This window comes from Pongo abelii, chromosome 8, assembly GCF_028885655.2.
Source record: "Pongo abelii isolate AG06213 chromosome 8, NHGRI_mPonAbe1-v2.0_pri, whole genome shotgun sequence".
Classification (NCBI taxonomy): Eukaryota; Metazoa; Chordata; class Mammalia; order Primates; family Hominidae; genus Pongo; species Pongo abelii.
The window spans coordinates 67,320,187-67,332,967 of record NC_071993.2 but is presented as its reverse complement, the minus strand read 5'-3'; positions in this window follow the sequence as shown (position 1 = coordinate 67,332,967).

Here is a 12,781-nt window from a genome sequence, read left to right as displayed (position 1 = left end):
GCAGAACTGGGATATTAATCCAGTATTGTCTGACACCACTTTTGAGTTCTTTACCACCTGGTATTTCTGCAGTATTTGATGAACAGATAGGGGAGTTTGGCCTTTGGTTGGGATCACCTCCTCTGCTTCATCAGAAGTTTGTACTGGCTTCAGTTACAAAGTCCTAAGACTTTGGGCAGTGTTGAATTTGGAGTTTTTGTTTGTTTGTTTGTTTGTTTTTTACTTTTGTCAGGGGTATATGTGCAGGAATCTCAGCCACTTCTTGTATGCATATATTTATTGAATCTTCTTTCAGCAGTTATTGAGAATCTATTGTGCAGCAAATGTTGGGGATATAGTGATAAATAAATAAAGCTTGGTCTCTGCCTTCAGAGAGCTCACAATATCATAGAAGAGATAGATATATCAGTAAGCTATTACAAAGCAGGGTGATAGTGATAATCAGAGAAGAAAACATAGGGTACTATGTAGTTTCATCGCAGAGGTGGGCTGGCAGGAGGAACAGCCAGGTGCAGGCAATGAGGGGGAACACTGTGGAGAAACTAAAAGCGGTAATGGAATCAACTAAATCAACTAAATGTTACATATTTTTTATTATCACCAGGTACTGGCAATTCTAAATAATATCAATTGTATTTAAAAACACCACTTGTTGGTTTAAGTTCTAAATAATTGTAGAACTTACTGTTGAGTTTGAATAATATATACATAAGCAGGAAATTAGTGCATTTTTGTTACATGTTCTTTAAGAAACATTTTATTCTACACAGAAGTTAATCCAGATAACTCCTAGTTATACTGTCAGTCCTCCTCCTCTGATGCCTCCCACCACAAGAAAGATGACAGGGCTATTAAGTTACTTCATGCTATTGTGACCACTATTTGTGTTCAAAATAAAAAAAACAGGGAAATAGTACCAACTACAAGTTGTAATTATTTTGTAACAGATAAGGACAGATTTAATTCAAATGTGACATATTTTGCAGATTTTAATAATACCCTCTAAATTGACATTACTCTTCTTTTAAAATTGTGAATTGTCTGTTTTCAAACTAGTAAACAAGTTAGGAAACTAATAAGATTTATTAATTATTATGTGAATTCAACTGAAAATCCTTTCATCTTATAGAGGAGAGTTAAAACAATCTTCTCTGGATGTCCAATGCACTAGGCCCAACACTAGTGCTACAGGCTCAAAGTAAGGGGCCCCTGACAACCCATGAGCTTGGGAGAGCCTGATGCATTAAAAAAACTCAGGATGGTGTAACCCAGGGTATGGGTTGGGGAGTGGTAAGAGCTGAGTCTCGTGAGATAGTAGGAATCAGGTAAGGAGGGCAAGGGATTTAGAAGATTTTGAAAAGGAGAGAGTCATGGTTAGGTTTGTGCATTAGAAAGTACATAGACAAGAAATATGACCATGGCAGCAGATTGTTGTCTTATGTCACTACTTTTTATGAACTTTAAAATTTGTAATAACTTGTTTCAGTTATGCTCCATGTAACAACATTTTGCTCCACATAACAATATTTTGCTCATCATTAAGTGATGCATGACTATATTTTAAAATAATTTCAGGTTTCAAAGACAGATGCAAAAATAGTACAAAAACTGTTCTATATCTTTCACCCACAGTTGCCAACAGTTAAATCTTAATATGATTGAAACAATATTATTGATAGGCTACTATTATCTAATCTACAGACTTTATTCAAAGTTCTCCAATTGTCTCACTAATGCTCTTTTTGGTCCAGGATTCAATACAGGTTATGATGCTACATTTGGTTATTATTTATTTAGTTAATATCTCTTCCAATCTGGAAAGTTCCTCAGTTTGTCTTTGTTTTTCATGACCTCAGGACTTTTAAAGAATACCAGACATTTATTTTATAGACTGGCCCTCAATTTGAGTTTGTCTAATGTTTCCCTACGATTTAATTCTGATGTAAATTTTTGGCAAAGATACTGGAAAATTGATCTTGTGTTCCTCTCAAAGTACATATCAAGAGGTACTTGCTAATTTGTGCTATTACTAGTGACATTTATACCACTTGGTTAAGGGGATATATGCTATGTATCTTAATTATGGTTATTTTTCTATTTGTAATTAAGAAATAGTTTATGTAGCATTATTTTGAAATCACATAAATATCCTGTTTCTCATACTTTCACCCACTAATTTTAGCATCCACTGATGATTCTTGTCAGAAACAAATAGTACTGTGATGTTTCTCAAATAGTGATTTTCTATTTCCACTGTTCCTTCTGCATGTATTAGTTGAAGGAAAAATTGTCTCATTTACTCACTTATTATTTCATTATTTCATTCATCGGTTATATCAGTATAGATCCATCATTTTTATTTTAATCTCTGGATTGTAATTTTTCCTATTATTTATTTTATTTCTCAAAAATTCCCAGACTTGGCCAATGAGTGTTTCTCATGTTAGTTTCTGTGCCTTTTTAACATGTCCTCAATTTTTCTTGCTCAGAAAAAACTAGTGTCATGTATATTTTGCTTTTCAAAAACAGAATTTTAAAATATTGTTTCCTTATTCTTGACATCATTAGATCATTTGATACTGTTTCACAGCTCTAGGATGCTCTGTTTCGTGCCACCCCTTAACCAGCTCCCACTCATTTTTCTCCTTGTGCTTCAGTTGGGTAATTGCTATTGACCTATCTTCAAGTTCACTGATTTTTTTTTCCTCAGCTATATTGACTCTACTGATAAGCTCATCAAGAGCACTCTTCATATTTGTTACTATGTATTTTTATTTTTAGTATTTCTGTATGTATTTTTTTCTTAGAGCATCTTTCTTTAGAAACTTCTCATCTGTATATTGTTTATGAATGTTGTCCACTGTTTCCACTGGAAACATTAGCATATTAGTCATAGTTACATTTAATTTCCTATCTGATGATTCCAACATTCAGATCACTTCTTTGTCTGATTCTGCTTATTGCTTTGCCTCTTGACAGTGGATGGCATTTTCTTGCTTTTTAGTATCTTGTCATTTTTTATTGAGTGCCAGACATTCTATCTAAACCAGTAGTGGCTGAGATCAATAGTAATTGTGCCTAAAAACAGGCACATTTTTTCTGTTGGGTCATTATTCAATCAAATTAGATATTGAGCTGGGTTTGGGTTTTACTGTTTCTATTACCTGTAGCTCACTCTAATTTTAAATTTCTTAGCATTATCTTGTTTTTAGATTTGGGGCTCTGGCATAGGAGAAGGCTTCTCAATGATCCTGCTCCACTCTCAACTATAAACTTTCCTGTACCTGTGTCACAACAGTGCTGTCTCTCTATTCTCTTACCTATTCTGTATATGAGTAATGTTTTTTCAATTATTGTTTTCTTCTTTGAGCATTTTCAAAGTTTACTTTCTTATATCTTTCTAAGATTTTTGTTGAGCTGTATATTTAATTTTGTTACTTTTATTCTTTTGTCTTATATTTGCAAGAGTATTTATGGCTATTCTGTTTTCTTCAAACATTGTTTTAATGTATCCATATATTCTGATAAGTAGTGTTGTTATTATTTTTTTTTACAAATTCTATATTTTAAATTTGCTTTTTGCCTTTACATGAGATTGTCTATAAATTCTAGCAAAAAGACATTTTGTGGTTTTCAAATTTTTTTTCTTGGTAATATCTGAGTGTTTTTGCATAGTGATGAGATTGTTGTTCATAATATTTCTACTTTACAAAAGTTAATGCTGATTTCTTTGTTACCTAACTGATCCTAACATAGAATCAATGTTGTGGAGGTCTCATGATTGATTTCAAGATGATATTCTCTGTTATCAGTGTATATTCTGTACTATGTGTATATGTGTGCATGAATCTTGCTTTGTAAATTAAATTGAAAGTCTTTTTCAAATTTGGAGATATGTGTGGTCTCATTAGCATAATAATATCCATAATTATGTGTTTTATATTACCTATGTTAATGCATTTACCTGATGCATATTCTTTGATCTTTTATTTTTAAAAAATGTTTTGGGGTGTGGAGGAGGAGCAAGATGGACAAATAGAAGCCTTCACTGATCGTTATCCCTGCAGGAACACCAAATTGAACAACTATCCATAGAAAAAGTACTTTCAGAAGAATAAAAAATCAGGTGAGTGATCACAGCACTTCGTTTTAACTTCATATCACTGAAGAGGGTAGGAAAGACAGTCTTGAGTTGCCAATGCCACCTCTCCCCAATCTTCCAGCAGCAGCCACATGGCACAGAGTGAGAATCTGTGTGTTTGGGGGAAGGAGAGTGCAGTGATCATGGAATTTTGCATTGGAACTCAGTACTTCCCTGTCACAGCAGAAAGTAACACTGGGCAGAACTCAGCCAGTGCCTGTGGATGGTGCATTTAGTTCAGCCCTGGCCAGAGGAAAATCACCTATCCCAGTGTTCATAAGTTGAGTTTTTGCAAGCCTTCCCACCATGGGCTAAAGGAGTCTGGGGTTCTAAATAAATTTGAAAGGCAGTCTAGACCACAATGACTGAAATTTCTGGGCAAGTCCTAGTACTGTGCTGGGCTCAGCGCAAGTGAACTTTAGGGGCAAACAACCTAGTGAGACACCAGCTTGGATGACCAAGGGAGTGCTTGCACCACCCCACCCCAAACCCCAGGCAGTGCATCTAGCAGCTCCAGGAGAGACTCCTTCCCTTCACATGATGAGAGAAGAGGGAAGAGTAAAGAGGACTTTGTCTTGCAACTTGGATATCAGTTCAGCCACATCACTCATATAGAGTATCAGGCAGAGTTGTGAGGTCCCCATTCCAGGCTCTACCTCCTGGACAACATTTCTAGACACACACTGGGCCAGAAGAAAATCCATTGCCTTGAAGGAAAGGACCCAGTCCTGAAAGAATTCATCATCTGCTGATTAAAGAGCCCCTGGGCCCTGAATAATCAGTAGCAACACCCAGGCAGTATTTGCTGTGAGCCTTGGGTGAGACCTAGAGTTGTGCTGGCATCAGGCATCAACCGGCACATTCTCAGCTGTGGTGACTACAGGGAGAGACTCCTGCTTGGGAAAAGAAGAAGGAAGAGTAAAGGGAATTTTGTTTGACAGCTTAGGTACCAGCTCTGCCACAGTGGGGTAGAGTACCAAGCAGGCTTTTGAGATTCTCGATTCCAAAGCACTTCTGGACCTGCCCTGGGAGGGCCAGAGGGAAGCCTAATGCCCTGAAAGGAGAGTTCCAGGCCTGGCAGTATTTGCCACAAGCTGACTCAAGAGCCCTTGGTCCTCGAGTGAACATGAGCAGTAGCTAAACAGTACTTGCCTGGGCAGTGGTGGCCATGGAGAGAGATTCCTTTGCTTGCAGAAAGGGGAGGGAAGAGTGGGAATGACTTTGTCTTGTAGCTTAGGTGCCAGCTCAGCTGCAGTAGAATAGAATACCAGGTAGATTCCTAAGGTTCCCAACTCCAGGTCCTGGCTCCTGGAAAGCATCTCTAGACCTGCCTGGGACTTGGGAGGGCAGGGGTGGGTCTTGCTGTCCTGAAGGGAATGGCACAATCCTGGCAGGCTATGCCAAGTGCTGATTGTCGAGTTCTAGGGACTTGACTGAACATAGGTGGTATCAAAGCAATTGTTACCACAGGCCTTGAGTGAGAATCAGTGCTGTGTTGGCTTCAGGTCTAGCCCAGTGCAGTCATCATGGTAGTGGTCACAGGGGTGCTTATATGACCCCTCCACAATCTTTGGGAAACTCAGCAAAGAGAAAGACTCTGTTTGTTTTAAAGAAAGTAAGAAAATAGGACAAGTGTCTCTGCCTGGTAATCCTAAGAATTCTTCTGGATCTTATCGAAGACCTTCAAGGCAGTACCTATATGAGTCTGCAAGAGCCACAGGATCACTGGGCATGGGGTATCCCCAAATGCAGATACAACTACAGTGACTAAAAACTTAAATCACAACACCCAAGTCCCTACAAATACCTGGAAAGCCTTTCTGAAAAGAATGTGTACAACAGGCCCAGACTTAAAAAACTACACCCACAAGTATCAAAATCATCCAGGAACACATGACCTCGCTAAATGGTCTGAATAAGGGACCCGAGACCAATCCTGGAGAGATAGAAACATGTGACTTTTTAGACAGAGGTTTCAAAATCACTGCTTTGAGGAAACTCAACAAAATTCAAGAAAACACACGAAAGAATTTACAATTCTGTGAGATAAATTTAACAAAGTGATTGAAATAATTTAAAAGAATTAAGCAGAAATTTTGGAGATGAAGAATGTAATTGACATACTGAAGAATGCATCAGAGTTTCTTACCAGCAGAATTGATCAAGCAGAAGAAATAGAGAGTTTAAAGACAGGCTATTTGAAAATATACAGTCAGAGGAGAGAAGAAAAAAAGAATAAAGCATATTCACAAGATCTAAAAAATAGCCTCAAAAGGCCAAATCTAAGAGTTATTGGCCTTAAAGAGGAGATAGAGAGAGAGAGATAGGAGTAGAAAGTTTATTCAAAGGGATAATAGCAGAGAACTTCCCAAATCCAGAGAAATATATTAATATCTAAGTACAAGATGGTTATAGAACCACAAGAAAAATTAACCCAAGTAAGGTTACCTTGACTACCTCAAGACATTTAATAATGAAACTTCCAAAAGTCAAAAATAAAGAAAGGATCCTAAAAGCAGCAAGAGAATATATATATATGTATACACATACAATGGAGCTCCAATACATTTGGCATTAGACTTTTAAGTGGAAACCTTACAGGCCAGGAGAAAGTGACATACATATTTAAAGTGCTGAAGAAAAAATAAATCACCCTAGAATAGCGTATCTGGTGAAAATATTCTTTAAACATGATGAAGCAGAAATAGACTTTCTGAGACAAACAGAAGCTGAGGGATTTCATTAACACTAGACCTGTTCTACAAGAAATTCTAAAGGGAGTTTTCTTCATTTTGAAAGAAAATGATGTTAATAAGCAATAAGAAATTTTATAAAGGTGTAAAACTCACTGGTAATAGTAAGTAAACAGAAAAACACAGAATATTATAAAACTATAATTGTGGTATGTAAACTACTTATATCTTGACTAGAAAAACTGAAAGATGAACTAATCAAAAATAACAACTATAACAACATTTCAACACATAGACAATACAAAAAGATATAAATAGAAAAACAACAAAAAGTTAAAAAGTGGGAGGACAAAGTTAAAGTGTAGAGTTTTTATTCATTTTCTCTTTTCTTGTTTTTAGTCTACATAATCATGTTAAGTTTTTATCAGTTTAAAACAATGGCTTATAAAATATTATTTGCAAGCCTAATGGTAACATCAAATAAGAGAAAACATAGATCAGATTCACAAAATTAAAAGCAAGAAATTAGAACATAACCACCAGAGAAAATCACCTTTACTAAAAGAAAGACAAGAAGGAAGAAAAAAAGGAAGACCACAAAACAACCAGAAAACAGATAACAAAATGGCAGGAATAAGTTCTTACTTATTAATAATAATATTGAATGCAAATGGACTAAACTTTCCAATCAAAAGACATAGTGGCTGAATGGATTAAAAATAATGAGACCCAATGATCTGTTGCCTAACAAAAACACACTTCACCTATAAAGACATATATAGACTGAAAATAAAGGGATAAAAGAAGATATTTCATGCCAGTTTAAACAGAAAAAGAGCAGGAATAGCTATGCTTATATCCAACACAATAGATTTCAAAACAGAAACTACAAAAAGAGACAATAAAGTCATTTTATAATGATAAAGGGTCAATTCAACAAGAGGCTATAATAATTTTAATTAAGTATGTACCCAATGCTGGAGCACACAGATCTATAAAGCAAATATTATTAGGGCTAAAGAGAGAGCTAGATCCCAATGCAAGAATAGCTGGAGATGTCAACTTCTTATTTTAAGCATTAGAGAGATAATTTAGGGAGAAAATCAACAAAGAAACATCATACTTAATCTGTAACTGTCCAAGGTACTTAACAGATATTTACAGAACATTTCATCTAATGAATACACAGTACACATTCTTTTCCTCAGCATATGGATTATTCTCAAGAATAGATCACTTGTTAGGCCACAAAACAAGCCATAAAAAAATTAAAAAAAATAAATTATATCAAGTATTTTCTCTGGCCACAATTAAATAAGACCAGAAACAATAACATGAGGAATTTTGGAACTATACAAACACATGAAAATTAAACACTATGTTCTTGAATGACCAGTGGGACAATGAAGACATTAAGAAAAAAATTATAAAATTTCTTGAAACAAATGACAATGACAACATAACATACCAAAATCTATGGTATATAGTGAAAGCAGTACTAAGAGGAAAGTTTAAAGCTATAAGCTACATCAAAAGAGTAGAAAACTTCAAATATACAACCTAATGATACATCTTAAAGAACTAGAAAATCAAGACCAAACCAAACCCAAAATTAATGGAAGAAAAGAAAGTATAAAGATCAGAGCAGAGATAAATGAAATTGAAACTAAGAAAACAATACAAAAGATCAATAAAATGAAAAGTTAATTTTTAAAAAGATATGCAAAATAGACAAACTTTTAGCCAGACTAAGAGAAAAAGAGAGAAGACATAAATAATTAAAATCATAGATGGAGAAGGCAACATTACAACCAACACCACGGAAATTCAAAGGATCATTAGAGGCTACTATGAGCAACTATATGCAATAATATTGGCAAACCTAGAAGAAATGATAAATTCCTAGATACATACAACCTACCAAGAGTGAATCATCCAGAAATCTAAAACCTGAACAGACCAATAACAAGAAACAAGATCAAAGCTATAATAAAATGTCTCCCAGCAAAGAAAAGCCTGGGATTCAGTATCTTTATTGTTAAATTCTACCAAACATTTAAAAAACTAATACCAACCCTGCTAAAACTTCCAAAAAATAGGAGAAGAAGGAAATACTTTCAAATTCATGCTATGAGGACAGTATTACACTGATACCAAAACCAGATGAAGACACATGCAAATAGAAAGAAAAGAAAACTACAAGCCAATAACCCTGATGAACATTGATGCAAAAATCCTCAACAAAATATTAGCAAACCAAATTCAGCAACACATTAAAAAGATCATCCATTATGACAAAGTGGGATTTATCCCAGGGATGCAAGTATGGTTCAACATATGCAAATTAATCAGTGTGATACATCATATCAACAGAATGGAGGACAAAAACCATATGATCATTTCAACTGATGCTTAAAAAGCATTTGATATAATTCAATCTCCCTTCATCATAAAAGCCCTAAAAACCCTTAAAAAATGGGTATAGAAAGAACATATCTCAACACAATAACAGCCATATACAACAGACCCACAGCTATATCACACTGAGTGGGAAAAACTGAATGCTTTTTCTCTAAGATCTGAAACATGATGAGGATGTCCACTTTCACCACTGTTATTCAACATAGTACTGGAAGTCTTAGCTAGAGCAATCAGAAAATAGAAAGAAATAAAACGTATCCAGATAGGAAGGGACAAAGTCAAAGTATCCTTCTTTGCAGGTGATATGATCTTATATATTTGCAAAAACCTAAAGACTTCACAAAAAACTATCAGGACCGATAAACAAATTCAATACAGTTGCAGGATACAATGTCAACATACAAAAATCAGTAGCATATCTATATGCTAACAGCAAACAATCTAAAAAAGAAATCGAGAAAGTAATCCCATTTACAATAGCTACAAATAAAATACCTAGGATTTAATTTAACCAAATAAGTGAAAGATCTCTACACAGAAAACTACAAAACATTATTGAAAGAAATAGAAGAGAACACACACACACACACACACAAATGGAAAGATATTCCATGTTCACAAATTGGAAGCATCAATATTATTAAAATTTCCATATTACCTAAAGCAATCGACAGATTCAGTGCACTTTCTATCAAAATACCAATGACAATCTTCACAGAAAACAGAAAAAAAATTCAGAAAATTATATGGAACCACAAAAGACACAGAATCCTGAGCAAAGAGAAAAAAAAAAACTGGAGGAATAACATTATTTGGCTTCAGATTATACTGCAGAGCTCTAGTAACCAAAACAGCATGGTTCTGGCATAAAAAGAGATACATAGACCACTGTAAGACAAGAGACAACCCAGAAACAAATTCATACATCTACAGTAAACTCATTTTTGGCAAAGTTGCTAATAGTATACTTTGGGGAAAGGACAATCTCTTCAATAAATGGTGTTTAGAAAACTAGATATCTATATGCAGAAGAAATTAAATCAAAATGAACTAAAGACTTAAATCTAAGACCTCAGACCTCAAACTATGAAACTAAAAGAAAACATTGGAGAATCTCTCCAGGACATTGGAATTGGCAGATTTCTTGAGTAATACCTCACAAGCACAGGTAACCAAAGCAGAAATGAACAAATGGGATCACATCAAGTTAAAACACTGATGCACAGCAGAGCACCCACTCGGACAGACAAAGCAGTTTGTGGAGACTCACATCATGTACTTTTGCTCCAGAACTACTGCAGGAATAAACCAGGAAAGTGGAGAGAACTCACAGACCCTTTGAAGGAAGCAGATTGTGCCTGCAGGACCTGGGAGACAGCCCAAATACCATGAGTGCCCAAGCTGTGAAAGTGGGAAAGGGGGACTGTCCACTGCCAAACACATACCCACACTGGGGAACCTGAAGGTCTAGATCATGGGAAAAGGATCTGACCTTACCTAGAGCTGAGTCAATTTAGAGAGTCGAGTGAAATACAGGGGTAGAGGAAGCAGCGGAAAAAGATCTATGGGCGCTCTGGGTCCCCTGGGAAGCTATTTCAGACTTGTCTCACAGAAGTCCTTTGGGGAGAGCTGCCAGAGGTACTGGGAAAAGACCACAGGGAGAAGGAAAACTCCAGCTGAACTTTGTAACAATTCCAACGAAATGCAAAGTCTCCTGGCCAGAACTTGGGAAAGGGCATAAATCCAGTTTGCAGACTCCACAGGCGAGGAGATACAAAAGCCCTGCTTGCTTTCGCAGCTGAGAGGCAGGTAGCCTGGGACAAGTTCTTAGCCCTGCTTTCCCACCGCCTGGAAACAGAATCGGTGCTGTTAAGGGGGACACAGTGGGAGTGAGACTGGCCTTTTGGATAGTCTCATAGGAGACTTCTTTTCCATAGGAGCTGGGTGAGGCCTGTGACTGCTGGTTTTCTCCCACTTTCCTGACAACCTGCCTGACACAGCAGAAGGAGTCATAATCCTCCTGGGAACATAACTCCATTGACTTGGGAAAAACACCCCCATCCCCCATGGCAGTCACAGCAAGCCCTGCCCAAGGAGAGTCTGAGATCAGATATGCCTAGCCCTGCCCCCACCTGATGCTCCTTCTCTACTAACCACGGTAACAGAAGACAAAGGGCATATACTCTTGGGAGTTCTAGGGTCCCACCCACCACCTGATCCTCCCTATACTACCACAGCTGATGCTCTCTTGAAAGTGCCACCTCCTGGAAGGAGGCTAACCAGGACAAAAATAGTGCATTACACAACCAAAACTAAGGACCTTCACAGAATCCATTTCACCCCCACCACCTCCACCAGAGCAAGTGCTGGTATCCATGGCTGAGAGACCTGCAGACGGCTCCCATCACAGGACTCTGTGCAGACAACCCTAGCACCAGCCCAGAGCCTGGTAGAGCTGCTGGGTGGCTAGATCCAGAAGAGAGATAACAATCACTACAGTTAGTCTCTCAGGAAGCGACATCCCTAGGAAAAGGGGCGAGTACTACATCAAGGGAACACCCCATGGGAAAAGAGAATCTGAATATCCTTGAGCCCTAGATCTTTCCACTGATATAGCCTACCCGAATGAGAAGAAACTAGAAAAACAATTCTGGTAATATGACAAAACAAGGTTATTTAGCACTCCCCAAAAATCACACTAGCTTACGCGCAACAGATCCAAACCAAGAAGCAATCCCTGATTTACCTGAAAAAGAATTCAGAAGGTCAGTTATTAAGCTAATCAAGCAGGCACCAGAGAAAGGTGAAGTCCAATTTAAGGAAATAAAAAAAAACATACAAGAAATGAGAAGAGAAATCTTCAGTGAAATAGATAGCATAAATTTAAAAAATCACAACTTCAGGATATAGAGAATGCACTTAGAGAAATGCAAGATGTTCTGGAAAGCCTCAGCAATAGTATTGAACAAGCAGGAGTAGAACTTCAGAGCTCAAAGATAAGATTTTCGAATTAATGCAATCCAACAAATACAAAGAAAAAAAATAAGAGAAAATGAACAAAGCCTCTGAGAAGTTTGGGATTATGTTAAGCGACCAAACCTAAGAATAATTCATGTTCCTGAGGAAGAGAAATCTAAGAGTTTGGAAAACATATATATTTGGGAGAATAATCAAGGAAAACTTCCCTGGCCTTGCTAGAGACCTAGACAACCAAACACAAGAAGCTCAAAGAACAACTGGGAAATTCATTGCAAAAAGATCGTCACCTAGGCACATTGTCATCAAGTTATCAAAAGTCAAGACAAAGGAAAAAAATCTTAAGAGCTGTGAGGCAAAAGCACCAGGTAACCTGTAAAGGAAAACCTATCAGATTAACAGTAGATTTCTCAGCAGAAACCCTACAAGCTAGAAAGGATTGGGCTGTATCTTCAGCCTCCTTAAACCAAACAATTATCAGTCAAGAATCTTGTATCAAGCACAATTAAGCTTCATAAACAAAGGAAAGATACTGTCTTTTTCAGACAAA